The sequence below is a fragment of the Nycticebus coucang genome, chromosome 17 (assembly GCF_027406575.1).
Source record: "Nycticebus coucang isolate mNycCou1 chromosome 17, mNycCou1.pri, whole genome shotgun sequence".
NCBI classification, from domain to species: Eukaryota; Metazoa; Chordata; class Mammalia; order Primates; family Lorisidae; genus Nycticebus; species Nycticebus coucang.
Genome location: NC_069796.1, coordinates 40,325,466 through 40,346,799, shown reverse-complemented (window position 1 = coordinate 40,346,799; position 21,334 = coordinate 40,325,466). Strand labels below are relative to the sequence as shown.

Genomic DNA, 21,334 nt, shown 5'->3' with positions numbered 1-21,334 from the left:
AGAAGCCTGCAACAGGAATTCCTGGGGAAGCGAAGGCCACAGCTGTGGAATTCCGGGGACCATTAGCTCATTACTGAAGTTAGGGAATGGTGTGCTATAGAAGGACCTCCCTTCCGTTCAGTGGCCTGTCAGAAACTCTGTCTCTAATCATAACCAAGCCATAACTGACACTCAGGGCTGCTGACCTTGTGGACTTGACTCTGTTTTTAGAGACTGAAAATTATTTTCACTTTTTGTGCCTCAGTTCTATTCTTTGTATTTTAGAATGCAACATAGGTATCAAGAATCTTGACAAATTTGACCTGGACTCTGTAGGATTGATTCTTTTGATGTGCAAAAATAATGAAGAATGAAAAATAGGGTCCCTGTGTTGGACAGCAGGGGGTGCCCTTTCCCTTCACTTTAGTGTCTGGCACTCCCTACTGCATTCAGCCATTTTAGACAGATTGTTTTTGCTCCCCGCTAACTCCATTTTGTGTTTGTGACGCAGGAAAAAAAGAATTAAGCAAAGGAGGAGTCTGATTGGGGGAGGGAGTGAGACAGGATGAGGCGCAGCCACAGACTCTTTTACTAAGCATTTGCTCACCAGGGACACACCTTGCTGCAGGCTGTCTGCATCCTGAGCAATCGATGCTGCAAGCCCTTGCCAGCTGAGCAGAGAGTAAAATGATGTTTGGCTGCAGGACACTTACTAACAGTGAGAGAGTACTGGTTTTTGAGACAGCAGGCAGGGCATCATCTCTGCCCCATCATGACTCTTAAACCTGGGTTTTGCTACAGAGATAGTTGGGGGGGGGGTGATCTTAATTATAGGATCAGCTAAGAAGAAAAGACACCCCCCAAAAGAAGAAAATGTACCTTTTTTCACACAATTGAGAAGAATCAATTCTGTTTATTCCATTATATAAGCCTTCCTCAATTTTACTCTGTTGAGTTATTGTTCTTACCTACTTTTTTGCTTGCTTAAATCTTCATGAAGTATGTATGGGGACTGGGATGGGCAATTCTGAATTTTATATAGTTTAGTGGTGCAAGGGCTAACAGTTACCTTTGTGAACTCATCCTAGAAAAAGTGCTACATATACCTCATTACTGAATCACTATAGTCACCTTCAAAGAACTCCCTTTGGGAAGCTATGTGTCAATGCGGAGTTTCACTTTGCCACCCTCGGTAGAATGCCGTGATGTCATAGCTCACAGAAACCTCTAACTCTTAGTCTCCAAGTGATTCTCTTGCCTCAGCCACCCAAATAGCTGGGACTACAGGCGCCCACCACAACACCTGGATATTTTTAGAGACAGGGTCTTGCTGTGGCTTAGACTGGCCTTGAACCTGTGAGCTCAGGTAATCTACTCACCTTGGCCTCCCAGTATGTTAGGATTACAGGTGTGAGCCACTGTGCCTAGTGTCAGGGTTTTTTTTTTGTTTGTTTGTTTTTTTTGTACCATTGAGATGAAAATATAATTTTTCTCTTATGATCTGTAATAGTGGTGAAGCATATTTATTCATTTCTGTTATATCAATCTTGTATTCCTAAAATGAGTCTAACTTGGGCATGATTTGCTATCCTGTTTATTTACATTCCTTAATTCAGTTTGCTGTTAGGAATTTTGTGCCTGTATTTATGAGTGAAAGTACCTATGATTTTTTTATATTATTCCTTTGCATTTTGGTAGTAAGGTTATGCTTGCCTGTCAATTCATTTACTTTTTCTATTCTGTAGAAGAATTTTTGCATAAAAATGAAGGAATATTTATTCCCTGGATGTTTGAAATAATCAGCTGATAAAGTCATCTGGGTTTTTGACCACTAATTTATTTTCTTTTTTGGTTATAACACTATTCTGGTTTTCTCTTAAGTTTTTAGCAAGTTCTGTTTTTCTAGAAATTTGCCTATTGCATCTAAATTTTCAGATATATTTCATACAAAATTGTTCATCTTCATGCCTAAAGCGTATTCAGTTCAGTCTAAGAACAAATTCTTGGTGTTGGTTACTTATGCATAAATCTCTTTATTTTGCTTATTTTTAAGTCTTGATTAGTTTCCCAAAGGTTTGTTGAACTTACTAGTCTTTTTTTTTTTTTTTTTTGTGGTTTTTTGGCCGGGGCTGGGTTTGAACCCACCACCTCCGGCATATGGGACTGGCGCCCTACTCCTTGAGCCACAGGCACCACCCTGAATTTACTAGTCTTAAAAAATGTATATAACTGTTGGCTTTTTTAGCCCCTTCTGTCATAAATTTTATTAATTTCTACTTTTGTATCTTTAAAATTTCCTTTGGGTTTAACAGTTCTGACTCTAATTTTTTGAAACGGGGGCTTACCTCTTTAGTGTTTAGTCTTTTCCTCCCCTCATATATGCATTTGAGACTATAAGTTTGTGTTTAAATTACTGTTTTAGGTTCTGCTCCCATAGCTCAGTGAGTAGGACGCTGGCTACATACAACGAAAGTGGCGGATTTGAGCCCCACCTGGGCCTGCTAAACATCAATGACAACTGCAACCAAAACATAGCTGGGCTTTATGGTGGGCGCCTGTAGTCCCAGCTACTTGGAAGGCTGAGGCAAGACAATTGCTTAAAGCCCAAGAGTTTGAGGTTGCTGTGAGCTGTGACACCATGGCACTCTACCAAGGGCAACATAGTAAGACTGTACCTAAAAAAATAAATAAATAATTGTTTTAGTGCAACCCTTAAGTCTTGATAGGAAGATTATTAATTTACTATGGCAGTCTTTTTTTTTTTTTTTTTTTTGAGACAGAGTCTCAAGCTGTCACCCTGAGTAGAGTGCTATGGCGTCACAACTTATAGCAACCTCCAACTCTTGGGCTTAAGCAATTCTCTTGTCTCAGCCTCCCAGTAGCTGGGACTACAGGTGTCTGCCACAACACCTGGGGTTTTTCGGGTTTTTTTTTTTTTTTTTTTTGGTTTCAGTTGTCATTGTTGTTTAGCAGGCCCAGACTGGGTTCAACCCGCCGCCCTTGATGTATGTGGCCGGCACCCTGTTGACTGAGCTATGGGCACTGCCTGCTATGGCAGTCTTAGGAGAGTACCGCAGACAGGGTGACTTAAACAACAGAAATTTATTTCTCACAGTTCTGGAGGCTAGAAGTCCAAGGTCAAAATGTAGACAGGTTTAGTTTCTTCTGAGGCTTCTTTCCTTGGCTTATAGATGGCCATTGTCTTCTGGTGTCCTCACATGGTCTTTCCCTCTGTGGGTGCATTCCCAGTCTTGCCATATGTATCTAAATTTCATCCTATACACACACCAGTCAGATTGGAATGGGCCTCACCCAAATAACTTCATTTTAATTTAATCAACTCTTTAAATATTCTTTCTTCACAGTATAATGACATTATGAAGTATGGGGAGTTAGAGCTTCAGCGTATGAATTTTGAGAGAACACAATTTGGCTCATAACTGAAGACATTTTTGTTATTGTTCAGTCTAATATATTTTCTAATTTCCATTATGGTTTCTTTCCATGGGTTATTTAGAAGTACTTAATTTCCATATATGGAGTGTATTCATTTCCTATTGTTGCTATCACAAATTACAGCAAGTTAGTAACTTAATACAAATTTATTATCTTATAATTCTAGAGACTAGAATTCCTAAAATCAAGTTGTTAGCCTGTTTCTTGTGAGGGTTCTGAAGAATTTTGTATTTCCTTCCCCTCTCCAGCTTTCAGAGGCTTCAACATTTCTTAGTTTATGGCCCCTACCTCAATCTTTAAAGCGAGCAGCATAGCATCTTCAAATCTTCCTGACCTCTCCTGTCATCACATCTCCTCTCTGTCCCTGATTCTCTCATCTCTCTTTTATAAGAATCTTTGTGGTTATGTTGGGCCAATCCAGAATAATCCCTTCAAGATCTTTAACTTAATCACACTTTCAAAGACCCTTTTGCTATTTAAGGTTGTTATTCACAGATTCTGGGAATGAGGATGTGGTCATCTTTGGAGAACCATTATTCTTTCTACTACATGGAATTTCAGGATGTTTTGTATTTTTATTTCTAGATAATTGCATTGTGATCAGTGCTGATTTCAATTTTTAGAAATTTATAGTTTTGCTTTACAGCTCAGAATATTGTTAAATGTTGTAAATGTGTATTTGAAGAGTATGTTTGTTGTCTTCAGTTATGTAAAATGCTCTGCCTGTCTCCATTAATTCCTATTTGTTTGTGTTTAAATTTTTTGTATTCTTATATTTTCATTGTTTTATGAGTTACCGATGTTACTGAAATTTCACTCTTCAGTAGGTCCTTGGTCTCCGGGTTTCAAGGAATGAACCCATGGACCATGGATCAATGGCAAGACAGGATTTTATTTAGAAATTAGAAGGGAATGCAGAAGAAGAAAAAGGCACCAGAACTTCTGGCAGGGGGAAAGAACTAACTGAGGAGTCTCCACATGGGCTTTTTGTCTAGGGGTGTTAGGTCTTGAGAATTTACACCTGGCCAGGACTTGGCAAATAAAAACACATTTTCATCGTTAATGAGTGTTATCGACAAAGGAATGAATGCAGTCCCTCCAGCTCAGGGCCAAAGGTAAGGGTGTTGCCTTCATGAACTTGCTTAAGGCTAGGAAAATAGTTTTCCTGTCCAGCCTTGAATGGGGGGGAACCCTGTATCACTGAGTTAAGTAGTTGAAATATCACGTTTTGTGGATTTGGCATTTTAGTTCTATCAGGTTTTGCTTTGTAGTTTTTCTTCTGTTATTATTATTATTATTATTATTATTATTTTTAACTTTTATTTATTTATTTTTAAAGTTTTCTTTTTGGCCGGAGCTGGGTTTGAACCCACCACCTCCAGCATATGGGGCTGGCGCCTTACTCCTTTGAGCCACAGGTTTTTTTTTAATATTGACATAATTTCAGACTTATGGAAAAGTTGCTAGAATTGTACAAAAAAAATTTCCATATTTCATTATATTCCTTTTTTTGTATTTGTTGACTTTTAAACATTTTTATTCAGTTGTTAATCTTTTTATTTCAGGTAATATGAGGATATAAACAATTAGGTTGCAATGTTGAGGTAAAGTCCCTGTTGTAATTGTGTGCCATACCCAGGGGGTGTGCCATATACCTGTACATTGTGCCCATTAGGTGGGAGCACACCACCCCACCAAACTTGAATTGAGTTTTCATCTTGTGTACACCATATTCCTTTTAAATTTGTCTTATCCTTCTCTATGTGTGGGTACATGTATACTTGTGTATATCATTTTTTTTCTGAACCACTTAAGGGTAAGTTACAGACATGATACTTCTTTATTCTAATTCTTTTGTATGCATTTTCTAAGCGCAGGTCCATCAACACAGTACAGTTATCAAAATTAGGAAATTAACATAAACGCAATACTATTATTTAATGTATAGACTTTTTTCAGATTTTCTCAATTTTCACAATAATGTCCTTTTACAGAAAAAAAACCCCTGGATCATGCATTACATTCAGTTGCCAACTCTCTTCATTGTCATTTAATTGGGGACAATTCCTGTTGTGGTCACCTGCAAAGACAGACACCCACTCAAAATTTGGTTTGGATGTTGAGACTGATAATGCCACTAATGCACCAAGAGAATATGAAAGGATTTGTTAACTAACATAATTGCAGTCTCTGGGGAGAATAAGGCAGTCCTCTCAAGCAAGTTCTCAGGGGCTTGAGAGCAAGGAAAAGTGACTGACCTGGGTTTTTTATTGTGGGAGGGTAGGACCAGGTGAAAGTTCCACGCATACGGGTAGACCTTGCCTGGTTTAAATCTGCTGATGACAAGACAGGGAGCAACCTAGATTTTCATAGTAGTTTGCTGCAATGTAGGACAGGGAAAGAGGGAGAGGTGAGGTTTAACAGCTGTCAGCATTGAGACATCAAAACAGGGAGTCAGACTCTTCATCACAGTTCCTCAGTGTTCTATCTTTCATGACCTTAACTTGTCTTCTCAGTTGGGACTTGTCTAATGTATCCTCGTGATTAGATTCAGAGTATACATTTTTCATGCTTTATAGATCTTAGGATAATATAATCTTAAGGTAAAAATTCAAAATTCGTATGTTTTCCTGATGAACTAATCCTTCGTGTCATTATAGTGCATTCCTCTTTATCTTCTCTGCTTTTTGTTGCCTTAAAGGCTATTTTTGTCTGATATTAATGCAATTTTAGCTTTTAGTTAGAATTTGCCTGGGGTAACTTTACACTTTTTCATCCCTTTGACTTCATGCAGCCTTTCTGTATCCTTGTTCTAGATGCTTCTCTTACCAACAGCATATACTCAGATTATTTTGTAATACAGTTGACAATATTGGTTTTAACTAGAGTATGTAGTCTGTTTACATTTAACATAAGTATTGAAATATTTGGGTTTAAGTCTTTTATCTTATTGTGTGCTTTTCATATGTCCTATTTATTTTATATCATATGTTGATTTCATTCCATTCAAATATTTTTAAATTTGTAGGGTGGCGCCTGTGGCTCAGTAGGTAGGGCGCCGGCCCCATATACCGAGGGTGGCGAGTTCAAACCCGGCCCCGGCCAAACTGCAACCAAAAAATAGCCGGGCGTTGTGGCAGGCGCCTGTAGTCCCAGCTACTCGGGAGGCTGAGGCAAGAGAATCGCTTAAGCCCAGGAGTTGGAGGTTGCTGTGAGCTGGGTGAGGCCACGGCACTCTACTGAGGGCCATGAAGTGAGACTCTGTCTCTACAAAAAAATATATATATTTTTAAATGTGTTGTTGATTTCTTACCTGACTCCAGAGTTATTTGGATATTTGCTCAGTATCCAAATAGGGATTTAAGGAGAGTCTTAAAGTTGGGCGGTATTGAAGTAGTACTTTGTATTAGATATTTGGATGTTGAAACAGTGCTCTAGTCTTTTGTTTACCTTTTAGGAATAGTTCATCACCACCTTGTCAAGTGTTCTGTGCTTTCAAGGTGATTTTCTAAATATTACAACAGCATTTTTAGATGTTTCTCCTGGGAGAGTTGGCCCTATTACTAGAAATAGAAGTTCTTATTTCTTTTACTATTTCATATGATGATTTTCACCACATTAAAACATTTAAATTTTATGTAATCAAATCAGTCTATCATTTACTTTATACTATATTAATTTTGTGTTGTTCTTAGAAAAGTATTTATTCAAAATTATATTTTTATTATACTTAGATATCCAATGTATATGGAATTTATTTTTGTGAATATTATAAAGTTAGAATCAAACTATTTTCCTTCAAAACGGAGAACCAGTTTCTTTCTTTCTTTTTTGTTTGGTTTGTTTTTTGAGACAGAGTTTCACTATGTCACCCTCGGTAGAGTGCGGTGCCATCACAGCTCACAGTAACCTCAAACTCTTGGGCTTAAGCAGTTCTCTTGCCTCAGCCTGCCAAGTATCTGGGACTGCAGGCACCTGCTGCAAGACCCGGCTATTTTCTTTTGTTATAGTTGTCATTGTTGTTTAGCAGGCCTGGGTGGGGCTCAAACCCACCAGCTCCGGTGTATGTGTCTGGCGCCCTAACTGCTGAGCTACAGCCACGGAGCTGAACCACTTGTTTCAACACTTTTCAATTAGACCTAGAGTCAGCAAACTATGGTCCGTAAACTATGTTTATTATTTGTTAATAAAGTTTTTTTTTGTTTGTTTGTTTTTTTGAGACAGAGTCTCACTTTGTTGTCCTGGGTAGAGTGCTATGATGTCATAGCTCACAGCAACCTCAAACTCTTGGACTCAAGCCATTCTCTTGCCTCAGCCTCCCAAGTAGCTGAGATTACAGGTGCTGGCCACAATGCCCCACTATTTTTAGAGACAGGGTCTCACTCTTGCTCAGCCTGGTCTCAAACCCATGAGCTCAGGTGATCTGCCTGCCTCAGCCTCTCAGAGTGCTAGGATTACAGGCATGAGCCACCGTGCCTGGCATATTTGTTAATACAGTTTTATTAGAACACAGCACACCATTGAATTAGTCATTGTTGATGACTATTTTCCTATTACACCAATGGAGTTGAATGTTTGCAACAGAAACTGTATGGCCCACAAACCTTAAAATATTTACTATCTGGTCATTTAAGGAAAAGTTTACTAGCCACTGGATTAGACCATCTTTTTTTCATTGATCTGAGTTGCTACTTTAGTGTATAATAAATGTATTATATGTTTTTCTAGAATTTCTTCTATTTATTTACTTAATGTGTTCTTTTCTTGGTGTTACTCTTACAGTTTTTGTAGCTTTATTCTACTATGTATTACTGATTTTGAAGATACATTCTGTTTACTCAGGTTTACTGGGGTATAATTTATATATATATAATTCACTTTTTGTTATGTGTACAGTTGTAGGAATTTTGACAAATGTATATAGCCATGTAACCACCACAATCAAGATAGAGAACATTTTTATCACTCTAAGAAGTTCCTTTATGTCAGTTTATCAGTTTTCTTCCTTACTGCCAAACCCTAGCAAGCCACTAATCTGTTTTCTGACCCTATCATTTTGTATTTTCCAGAATCTCATAGATTATAAACTGAGTACCCTTTTAAGTGTGGATTCTTCCACTTAGCATAATAATTTGAGATTTGTCACTTTGTCACATGCATGTTCCTTTTTATTGGTAATAGTTCATTATATCCATTCACTGGTTGATGCAAAACTGGATTGTATCCAGTTTGGTGTAATTATATATAAAACATTTGCATACGGGGTTTTGTCAACACACACATAATTTCATTTTTAGAGGGCAAGTATTGGGATGGGATTGTTGGGTCAAGTGGTATAGTGAATGTATGTTTAATTGTATATAAGAAACTGCCACACTGTTTTCCAAAGTGCCTGTACCATTTTGTATTTCCACTAGCAATGTGGGAGAGTTGCAGGTGCTTTGCATCCTCACCTGCACTTAGTATCATCAGTTTTGTTTTTTGATTTTAGTGATTTTAGTGGGTTAGGCATTATAGTTTTAATTTCTAAATAATTTAATTCCTAGTACATATTTATAGTGACTTGATGATGTACATCTTTCACTGTGGTTATTTGCCATCTATGTGTTTTCTTTGTTAAAGTGTCATACGTAATACCTTTTAATTTTTTATTATTTCAAAATATTACGGGGATATAAACATTTTTGGTTACATGGATTAGTTGTTATGCTTGAGTCAGGGTTATAAGTCTGCCTGTCTCACCCAGATAGTGTTCATTGTACCCATTAGGTAGGTTTTCATCTATTCTCTTCCTTTTTCTCTTCTGCTTGATTTCCATTGAATTTTATTTCCCTTGGTGCACATGTATGCTCATTGCTTAAATCCAATTTAGTAGTAAGTACATGTAGTATTTATTTTTCCATTCTTTAGGTACTTCACTTAGGGTAATGGTCTCTGGTTCCATTTGAATTGTTGCAAAAGGCCTCAAATCAGCGGTTCTCAACCTGTAGGTTGCAACCCACAGGAACTGTACTAAAGGGCCGCGGCATTAGGAAGGTTGAGAATCACTGCCTTAAACCATCCTTCTTCATGGCTGAGTAGTATTCTATACTGTACATATACCACATTTTGTTAATCTGCTCATGAATTGATGGGCACTTAGTTTGAAATTATGAATTATGCTGTAGTAAACATTTGAGTGCAGGTGTCTTTTTGATATAATGACCTCTTTTCCTTTGGGCAAATATCCAGTAATGGGATTGCTGGATCAGATAGCAGGTCTACTTTTAATTCTTTGAGGAATCTCCATACTTTTTCCAGAGAAGTTGTACTAATTTGTAGTCTCACCAGCACTGTATAAGTGTTCCTGTCTCTGCATTCATGTTTTGGGACTTCATAATAAAAACCATTCTAACTGGGGTAAAGTGATATCTCGTAGTGGTATTAATTTGCATTTCCCTAATGATTAGTGATATTAAGCACTTTTTCATATATTTATTGGCCATTCATCTATCTTCTTTTGAAAAGCTTCTGTTCATGTCTTTTGTCCACTTTTTTTTTTGAGACAGAGTCTTACCATGTCACCCTCGGTAGAGTGCCGTGGTGTCACAGCTCACAGCAACCTCAAACTCTTGGGCTCAAGCGATCATCCTGCCTCAACCTCCCAAGCAGCTGGGACTATAAGCGCCCACCACAATGCCTGGCTATTTTTTGTTGCAGTTGTCATTGTTGGTTACCTGGCCCAGGCTGGGTTTGAACCCACCAACTTCAGTGTATGTGGCTGTTGCCGTAACCACTGAGCTATGGGTGCTGAGCCATTTTGCCCACTTTTTAATGAATTTCTTTTTTTTGCTGCTTTGCTGAGTTCTTTGTCAATTCTGGTTATTAGCCCTTTATTGGATCCACAGTTTACAGATATTTTCTCCCATTTTGTGGGTTGTGTGTTTGCTCTGTTGTTTATTTCTTAGCTGTGCAGAAGCTTTTTAATCGTCTCATTTATTTATTTATTTATTTTGTAGAGACAGAGTTTCACTTTACAGCCCTTGGTAGAGTGCCATGGCATCATACAGCTCACAGCAACCTCCAGCTCTTGGGCTTAAGCGATTCTCTTGCCTCAGCCTCCCGAGTAGCTGGGACTACAGGCGCCTGCCACAATGCCCGGCTATTTTTTGGTTGCAGTTCAGCCGGGGCTGGGTTTGAACCCTCCACCCTCGGCATATGGGGCCAGCGCCTTACCGACTGAGCCACAGGTGCCGCCCCGTCTCATTTATTTTTGTTGTTGCTATGATTGCCATTGGGGTCTTCTTCATAAATTCTTTGCCTAGGCTGATATCTAGCATTCCCAATATTTTTTTCTAGCATTCTTATGCTTTCATGCCTTATATTTAAGTCTTTTATCCATCTTGAATTAATTTTTGTAAGTGGTAAGAGATTTGGATCCTGTCATTCTTCGTGTAGCTATTCAGTTTTCCCGGTACTATTTATTGAACAGGGAAGGCTTCTTTTCTCTAGTGTATATTGTTATCTAATTCCTTCCTTCTTTTTTTTTATTATTTTTTTTTATTTTTTGAACAGAGTTTCACTTTGTTGCCCAGGCTATAGTGCAGTGATGTGATCATAGCTCACAGCAACCTCAAACTCCTGGGTTCAGGTGATCCTTCTCTCTCAGCATTCTCAGTAGCTGGGACTACAGGTGCCCACTACAATGCCCAGCTAATTTTTCTACTTTTAGTAGTAGTGGGGTCTCGCTTTTGCATAGGCTGGTCTCAGATTATTGAGGTCAAGGGATCCTCCTACCTCGACCTCCCACAGTGCAAAGATTACAGGTGTGAGTCATGTTGCACTGTTGTCTGCTTTGTCAGAGATCAGTTGGCTATATGTGGATGTTTTTATATCTGGTTGCTCTGTTCTTTTCCACTGGACGATGTCTCTATGTTTGTGCTAATACCATGCTGTTTTGGTTACTGTAGCCTTATAAGTATAGTTTGAAATGTGTTAGTTAATGTGATACCTCCAGATTTGTTCTTTTTGCTTAAGATGGCTTTGGCTTTTCTTTTCTTTTTTTTTGAGACAGAGTCTAAAGCTGTAACCCTGGGTAGAATGCTATGGTGTCACAGCTCACAGCAACCTCAAACTCTTGGGCTTAAGCAATTCTCTTGCCTCAGCCTCCCAAGTAGCTGGGACTTCAGGCGCCCATCATAATGTCTGGCTATTTTATGATTTGGTTGTAGTTGTCATTGTTGTTAGGCAGGCCTGGGCTAGATTCCAACCCTCCAGCTCCAGTGTATGTGGCTGTTGCCCTAGCTGTTGAGCTACAGGTGCCGAGCCGGCTTTGGCTTTTCTGGTTCCATTTAAACCATAGAATTATTTTTTCTACATCTGTGAATTATGATGTTGGTATTTTGATGGGGGTTGCATTGACTCTGTAATCACTTTGGATAGTATGGACATTTTTTTTTCTTTATTGTTGGGGATTCATTGAGGGTACAATAAGCCAGGTTACACTGATTGCAATTGTTAGGTAAAGTCCCTCTTTGGACATTTTTTTTTTTAAACATAGCCTTCCTGGCATTTTCTTAGTTATTGTGTTAAGACATTTAAATTCTACATTTACTAAGTTTCACATGTATCCTTGTAAGATGCACCGCAGGTGTAATCCCACCAATCACCCTCCCTCCCCCCTCCCCCGCCCTTCCCCATATTCTTAGGTTATAACTGGGTTATAGCTTTCATATGAAAGGCATAAATTAGTTTCATAGTAGGGCTGAGTATTGGATACTTTTTCTTCCATTCTTTTTTTTAATATGATTTAAAATTTTCTTTTTTTTTTTGAAAGTCTTTTTATTTTTTTTTTAAATCATAGCTGTGTACATTGATATGATCATGGGGCATCATTCACTAGCTTCACAGACCGTTTGACACACTTTCATCACACTGGTTAACATAGCCTTCCTGGCATTCTCTCAGTTACTGTGCCAAGACACTTACATTCCACATTTACCAAGTTTCACATATACCCTTGTAAGATGCACCGCTGGTGTAATCCCACCAATCCCCCTCCCTTTCCCCCTTCCCCTTATTCTTAGGTTATAACTGGGTTATAGCTTTCATGTGAAAGCCATAAATTAGTTTCATAGTAGGGCTGAGTACATTGGGTACTTTTTCTTCCATTCTTGAGATACTTTACTAAGAAGAATATGTTCCAGCTCCATCCATGTAACCATGAAAGAGGTAAAGTCTCCATCTTTCTTTAAGGCTGCATAATATTCCATGTGTACATATACCACAATTTATTAATCCATTCGTGGATCGACGAGCACTTGGGCTTTTTCCATGACTTAGCAATTATGAATTGGGCTGCAATAAACATTCTGGTACAAATCTTTGTTATACTGTGATTTTTGGTCTTCTGGGTATATACCTAGTACCGGATTTAATAGGATTGAATGGCAGATGTATTTTTAGATCTCTAAGTGTTCTTCAAACATCTTTCCAAAAGGAATGTATTAATTTGCATTCCCACCAGCAGTGTAGAAGTGTTCCCTTTTCTCCACATCCACGCCAACATCTCTGGTCTTGGGATTTTGTGATATGGGCTGATCTAGTATGGACATTTTAAACTGCTGATTCTACTAATTCATGAGCACAATACATTTCTCTATTTGTTTGTGTCTTCTACAACTTATTTCCTCAATTATTTTAGAGTTCTCTTTGTAGAGAACTTTGATATCTTTGGTTAAATATATTCTGAGGTATTTTATTTTCTTTATGCCTGTTATAAATGGTATTGAGTCTTTGATTTGACTCTTGGCTTCACTATTAATGGTATATAGGAATAATGTTAATTTGTGTACTCGATTTTGTAACTCCAGACTTTGCTGAATTTATTTTTCAATTTCAGGAGTCTCTTGTTGGAGTCTTTGAGGGTTTTCTTAACAGTGTATTACAAAAACAAATTTTTAGTTTTGATGACATTTACTTTATCAATTTTTGTTTTTGTGTTTTATATTTTTTCCATTGCTTAATAAAAAGTTATCACAATCTTAGTGGCTTAAAACAACATAAATTAATTTTCTCATAGTTTCCATAGGCCTGTTCTCTCAGCTGGATCTCTGTTCAAAGTCACGGCAGGCTAAAATCAAGGTTCCAGGCAGGCTGCATTGCTTTCTGAAGCTCAATGTCTTCTTCGAAGCTCATGTGGTGTTTGGCTGAATTTAGCTCCTCATAATTGTAGGACATAGGTCCCCAATTTCTTGCTAGGGCTATTCTCAGTTTCTGGAGACCATCCACCATTTTCTGCCATATAGCCACCTCTGCAATGTGGCAGTTTGCTTGTTCAAGGACTACAGTAGAGCATCTGTTGCACCTTTGAATCTCTCCTGTTTCTCTTATCTTTGACCTCTAAACCCTCATTTCAAAGGCTTACTGCAGTAGGTCAGACCCATCCACACTCAAGGGAGAGGGGTTGCATAGGGGGTGCACACTAGAGAGAAGGAAACTTGGTGGTCAGCTTATGCTTCTGACTATCATGTGGTTTGCTTTTTTGTATTTTTTTTTTAGAGACAGTCTCACTTTATCCGCCTCTATAGAGTGCTGTGGTGTTACAGCTCACAGCAACCTCCAATTCCTGGGTTTAGGCCATTCTCTTGCCTCAGCCTCCCGGGTAGCTAGGACTACAGGTGCCTGCCACAACACCCGGCTATTTTTTGTTGCAGTTTGGCCAGGGCTGGGTTCGAACCCACACCCTCAGTATATGGGGCCGGCGCCCTGCTCACTGAGCCACAGGTGCTACCCTGCTTATTTGTATCTTATCTAAGAAATCGTTGCTTACCCTAAAGCTATGAAAATTTTTCCCTGTTCTCTTGTAGAAGTTTAATGGTTTAAGATTTTCCACTTAGATCTGTGGTCCGTTGTATAATCCATTTATTTATTGTATTGAGATATAATTCATGTATCATGAAATTCATCTTTAAAGTACACAGTCACGTTTTTTGTGATGGTATTTTTTGTGGGTACATATATTTGAGTACCTATTTTCAGTTTGTGGGAGTATGTGCTTAGGAGTGGATTTGCTAGGTCATATGGTAATTTTATGTTTATTAGGATATGAGGATGTGTTGAATGTGTAGATCAGTTAGGGGAAAACAATCTTTTAATGTTGAATCATATATTCTATAAATACAGGTCTTCGATTTCTCTCATCAGTGTTGTAGTTTCTAGCATACGTATCTTGTTCATATAGCTGCTTAAGTATTTCTCTCTCTGTTTTTGTTTGTTTGTTTGTTTTTTGGCTTTTATGGTACTTTTCTATTTCAAGTTTCTATCTAATATATATAAAGAAATACAACTTAGAGAGTGGTAAGAAAAAACATCTTTACTTCATTTCTGGTTCTAAGGGTGTACGCATTCAGTCTTTACTATTAAGCATAAAATTAGCTGTAAATTTTTCATAGATATAACTTACCAGGTTAAGAAAATTCTGTTTTTTGTTTGTTTTTTTTAAGAGACGGAGTTTCACTTTGTCATCCTTGATAAAATGCTGTGGCATTAGAGCTCATAGCAACCTCAAACTCTTGGGCTCAAGTGATCCTCTTGCCTCAGCCTCCCGGGTATTGGGACTACAGGCACCTGCCATGATGCCTGGCTAGTTTTTTCTGTAACCCATAGAGATGGGTTCTTGCTGTTGCTCATGTTGGTCTCAAACCCTTGAACTCAGGCAGTCCACCTACCTTGGCCTCCCAGAGTGCTAGGATTAAAAGCGTGAGCTATTGCACCTAGCCAAGAAAATTCTTTTTAATTCTAAGTTTGCTTAGAATTTTCATTATGGACTTTAAATTTTTTCAAATGCTGATATGATTTTTTAACATCCCTAAAATTATGGTGTTTCTTACAGTTGATAGCATAGTTTGAGTGGCAGAATTTTTTTCTTTCTTTCTTTTTTTGAGACAGAGCCTCAAGCTGTCACCCTGGGTAGAGTACTGTAGCATCACAGCTCACAGCAACCTCCAGCTCCTGGGCTCAAGTGATTCTCCTGCCTCCACCTCTCAAGTAGCTGGGACTACAGGCACCCACCACAACGCCTGGCTATGTTTTTTTTTTTTGTTGTTGTTGCAGCTGTCATTGTTTTTTGGCGGGTCCAGGCTGGATTCGAATCCGCCCACTCAGGTGTATGTGGCTGGCGCCTTAGCCACTTGAGCCACAGGTGCCGAGCTAGAATTTTTTTCTTTCTTAATGGTACATAAAATAATGTGTATTATTTCTGCCATCATATATTTGATGAAATGGTATCTTCTGATAGGCGATAGTGTAGGTATCATGCTGTATCATGCCTTTCTAAAAATTTTCTTGGCTTCTAAATACTCATTAAAACAAACCAGGACTCCTTAGAAAAGTGACTGATTCTTCTATGTCAGAGAAGGATGAATCTAGTACTATTTTCTTTAATTGCCAGTAAGCAAAGAAGTGCTCAAAGATGAATAGGGTCATGTTACAAAGGACAAAGAAGCAAACTTAAAGGAATTTCTGCTGCCTGCAATTACTGAACTAAAGACCTAAGTCAATTATTACAGCATACTAAATTAAAAAGAAAATTTGAGATTGACTTCCAGACTGACAGCATGATCTCTGCTGATCTGCTCCCCGGTGAAACTACTAATTTATTTTTTAAAACAACCACTTACAAGCATCTAGAACTGGTCCAAAGGACAAGCAGCAAATGAAGAAATACCTATTCAAGAAAATCTACAGGGCAGCGCCTGTGGCTCAAGGAGTAGGGTGCCGGTCCCATATGCCGGAGGTGGCGGGTTCAAACCCAGCCCCGGCCAAAAAAAAAAAAAAGAAAGAAAATCTACAAAAATTCAGTAGGAAAGGCAGGAATCTGTGACCATTTATATATATGCATATATATATTCACACATATATGTATATAGTAAAGAACTAATGAAATTCAAATGCTACATTAGAAAATATTCACTTAATGCAAAAGAAAGCACTGAAAAGAGGATAGAGAGAAAAGCCATAAGACATAGAAAAAAAATGTAAAATGTCAAACATAACTTCAGCTATGTCAGTATTTAATATTAAATGTGAAAGGATTAAACAATTCAACCAAAAGGCAAATATTATCAGACTGAACTAAATATCATGATTCAGGTCGCAAACTAATGCTACTGGCTTCTATGTGCCGTCCTCGAACCCAGCAGCCGCCATTGTTGCTAGGAACCCCTATCAGGAAGCTCGTCGCAACTTGAAACCTTCATCATGCCTCTGACTCGCTGAGGGAAAAATGGTTGAAGCAGATTTTTTCATCCAGAAAGCTCTTCATTGTTGGGCTTAAGACAGAAATAAATGAGAAAGCCCTTGAAGCAGTATTTAGCAAATATGAAATATAGTGAAAGTGCTCTTGATGAAGGACTGAGAAACCAGCTCAGCACCTGTGGCTCAAGCGGCTAAAGCGCCAGGCACATACACCGGAGTTGGTGGGTTTGCATCCAGCCTGGGCCCGCCAAACAACAATGACGTCTGCAACCAAACAATAGTCGGGCTTTGTGGTGGGTGCCTGTAGTCCCAGCTACTTGGGAAGCAGAGGCAGGAGAATCGCTTGAGCCCAGGAGTTAGAGGTTGCTGTGAGCTGTGATGCCATGGCACTCTACCCAGGGTGACAACTTGAGGCTCTGTCTCAAAAAAAAAAAAAAAAAAAAGACTGAGAAACCAACGAATCAAGAGGATTTGCTTTTATTACCTTTTAAAATCCAGGAGATGCGAAGGATATCATGAATGCAAAGTCTTTAAATGGAAAAGCCATCCAAGTGGAACAAGCCATCCATCATATGAAAGGGGTAGACATAGACCACTAAACCTCTAAGAAGCAGAAACCCTTCAGGAGGTCTTAGGGGTAAAAGTGGAGGAACCAGAGGAGCTCCCTCTCAGAGAAGGCACATGGATGACTGTGTCTATTCTATGAATTTTAACAGGAGTTCTTTCAGTGACCACTCCATATAAAAAGAAGAGCACCGCCATAAAGTGGGGGTCCTCCCCTTAAAATATCTTCCCTTTCAGAACCAGTAGTGGTAGAAAGGGAGGAAGAACTCCTATAGCACGTGAAAGAGATAATTATGGAGGCTCACCTGCTCTCTTATAGAAATGTTTATTTATCCCTAAGATGATGGATATTCTACTAAAGACAGCTATTCAAGCAGACATTACCTAATTTCTCAAGATACAAGAGATTATCCACCACCAAAAGATTAGACTTACCATGGTCATGATCATTCCAGTTTACATAATGACTATCCATCAAGAGGCTGTTGTGATAGAGATGGATATGGTTGTGATCATGACTATTCAGACCATCCACGTGGAGGTTCCTACAGAGATTCATATGACAGTTATGGTAACTCACGTAGTGCTTCACCTATGTGAGGGTCCCTGTCATCTGATGGTATAAGCAGTTGCCATGATGATTGCAGCAGCTGATGTGTGACAGATATGATGGAAGTCAAGACAGTCAACCAACCAAAGTGATCTCTACTCACGTAGTCAGAGTCAGGTTGGCAGACAAGAAAGAGGGCTTCCCCCGTCGATGGAAAGGAGGGTAGCCTCTATGTGATTCCTATAGTAATTCAAGCTGCAGAGCACCAGTAGGTGGTGATTGTGGAGGAAGCCCCTTGATCTCATGGTGGGGGGAGGCAGAAGTAGATACTAGAAACAAACAAAACTTTGGATCAAAATTCATGATCAAAAAAACAAGCAAAAAGTGGAAAATATTGTTATAACTACTCAAGGGCTACTAAAAGGAAAAACTGTATTATGTTTTTTAAATTTCCTATTAAGTTACCCTTCCAAATTTTGACTTTATGATATTGCTTTCAACTAGTGTTATAATTTTCCAAGTAAAAGTGTCCTTAAAGGCCACTTCCTATCTGATTTTTCCCAGTAAATGAGGCAGGTAATTTTAAGATCTTCAACAAACATCTAGTCATCTAAAATGGAGAGATGAATTGTTCTGCCTCTACAAATAAACTAGCTTATTAGAGGATGGTTGGGCTATGTTACTGTTAGGATTTAGGGTGTCATCAAACTGAAATCTCAATTTTTTTTTGTCTAAAAAACTTGAGATCAGATGCCTATGTAAGGAAAGAGCTATTCACCCAGTAAACCCCAAGCAAATGGGTAATGCTAGCCATATTTTGCCTGACATTTCTTTGGGAATCTGCAAGAACCTCCCCTTTCCACTCTCTCAATAAGAACATTTAAGTGTGTTAAACAACTACATAATATTAAATAAAAAGTTTGGCCAAAACCAAAAAATAAATGAATAAAAATCACAATTCAACTATCTGTTGTGTACCAGAGACATGCTTTAGATTCAAAGACACAGATTGAAAGTTAAAAGGATGGGAAAAGATACCATATAAACAACAATCACACACAAAAACTAGTTACTAATATGGACAATAGACTTCAAAATAAACATTGCAGTTAGGCACTGAGGCTCATACTTGTAATCCCAAAACTTTGGGGTGGAGGGCAAAGTGGGAGGATCACGAGCCCAGGAGTTTGAGGTCAGCCTGGCAAATGCCTCTTATTCCAGTTACTTAGGAGGATCAATTGAGTTTAGGACTTCAAGGCTGCAGTGAGTTGTGATCATGCTACTGTACTTCTTATACCCCAGCCTGAGTGAAAGAGTGAAACCCTGTCTCTTAAAAACAAACAAACAACAACAAAAGAACTTGCTACTAGTGTTAGAGGAATATAAAGGGTTAGTTCATTAGGAAAATATAATAGTTATAAATATACACGCAACTAATAACACAACATTGAAATATACGAAGCAAAACTGGCCAAAATGAAGAGAGAAATAGTTCAGCAGTAATGTTTGGAGGTCTAGGTACCCCTGTATTATAGTTTGCCAGGGCTGCTGTAACAAAGGACCACACACTGGGTGGCTTAAAATTTATTTTCTCATAATTGTGGAGGCTAAAAGCCTGAGATCAAGGTATCAGCAGGGTTGGTTTCTTCTAAGGACTCTCCTTAGAAGGCTTGTTAGTTGACTTTCTTTTCCTCCCTATTTCTTTCCATGAGGTTTCCTCTGTGTGTGTCTGTGTTCTCATTTCCTATTTTATGAGGACAGTAGTCACGTCATTTTAATTTAATTACCTGCTTAAAGACTCTATCTCTAAATACAATCACATTCCATGGTTCTAGCGGTTAGGACTTTACTATAAATTTATAGGGAACACAATTGAGGCCATAAAAACCCTATCTTAAATATTAGATTAAACTAGACAGAACATCAACAAGGAAATTGAAGACTTGAAGGACATTATGACCTCCTAGACCTAGTAGGTATCTATAGAACACTGCATCCCACAACAGCATAATAGTATAATACACTTTCTCCTAAAATGTTCGCGAAATATTCTCCAGGTTAGACCATGAAACAAACCTCAACAAATTTAAGAGGATACAACTAATAAAAGATATGGCCTTTTACTATATGAAATGAGAAGTCAATAACAGAAAAAATGGGAAACTCATGGAAATTAACCATCACACTCCTAAATTACTCAGATGGTAATTTATAGCCATAAATACCTATGTTAAGAAGAATGATCCCAGGTCTGGTGTGGTGGCTCTCATCTTTAATCCTAGCACTTTGGGAGGTCGGGGCAGGTGGATTGCTTCAGCTCAGGAGTTCAAGACCAGCATGAACAAGAGTGAGATCTTGGCTCTACTAAAAATAGAAGAACTAGTCAGGTATTGTGGCAGGCACCTGTAGTCCCATCTACTTGGGAGGCTGAGGCAAGAGGATCACTTGAGCCCAAGAGTTTGAGGTTGCTGTGAGGTATGATGCTGCCATGGCACTCTACCCAGGGCAATGGAGTGAAACTGTCTTAAAAAAAGCTTAAATGGCTCAAATAGCTTAAAATCGTCAACTGTAAGACATTGAAAAGAGAAGACTAAACTAAATGTAAATCAAGCAGAAGGAAGGAAAATAAAGATTAGGGTGGAAATTAATGAAATAGAGAATAGGGAAAAAATAGAGAAATCAATGAAACCAAAATCTCATTCTTTGAAAAGTAAACAAAATTCACAAAACTTTAGCTTAGATTGATCAAGATAAAGAAAAAAAGACAAATTACTGGAATCAAAAATGAAAAAGTAGAAACTACAAACCTTCCAGAAATAAAATAAAAAGCATTAGAAAGGAATGTGACCAATTATATACCAACAAAGTAGACAATCTAGATGAAATAGCAAATTCCCAGAAACATACAAACTACCAAGACTGACTAAGAAGAATTAGACAATCTGAATAGACATAACATGTAAGGAGATTGAATCCTTAATCAAAAATTACCCAAAAAGAAAAGCCCAGGTGCAGATATGGTCTTGGCTGAGTTCTGTCCAACTTTAAGAAAAAAAGAGAGAGAGTCTCACTCTGCCCTCTGGGTATAGGGCTGTAGTATCATCATTACCTGTGGTAACTTCAAACTTTGGGGCTCAAGTGATTCTCTTGCCTTAGCCTCCCTAGTAGCTGGGACTACAAGCACCCACCACAATGCCCCACTAGTTTTTCTAGGTTTAGTAGAAATGGTCATCTCACTCTTGCTCAGGCTGCTTTCGAACTCCAAAGCTCATGCAATCTACTTGCCTCAGCCTCCTAGAGTGCCAGGATTATAGGGATGAGCCACTGTGCCCAGCCCTCTACCCAACATTTAATGAAGAATTAATTCTAATTTTTTTTAAACTTTTGTATTTTGAAGTAATTGTAGATTTACATAATGCTCATGATCTTAACAGAGAAAAGTTTTAAAAAACTTTTAAAGTTTTAAAATGTTTTTTAAAAGTTTTGATAAAATCCAAGTTGCCCATTTTTTTCCTTTGCAGTTTCTGCTTTTGGTATAAGGTCTAAGAA

The 21,334-nt window shown here is 38.4% G+C and overlaps 1 protein-coding gene and 1 pseudogene across 2 annotated transcripts in view; both read left to right on the top strand.

Annotated features, from left to right (window-relative positions):
* Positions 1–21,334, top strand: part of DIAPH1 (diaphanous related formin 1) — a 129,546-nt gene that overhangs the window by 65,953 nt on the left and 42,259 nt on the right. The window lies entirely within an intron of this gene.
* On the top strand, positions 4,498–17,860 carry LOC128569212 (uncharacterized; annotated as a pseudogene).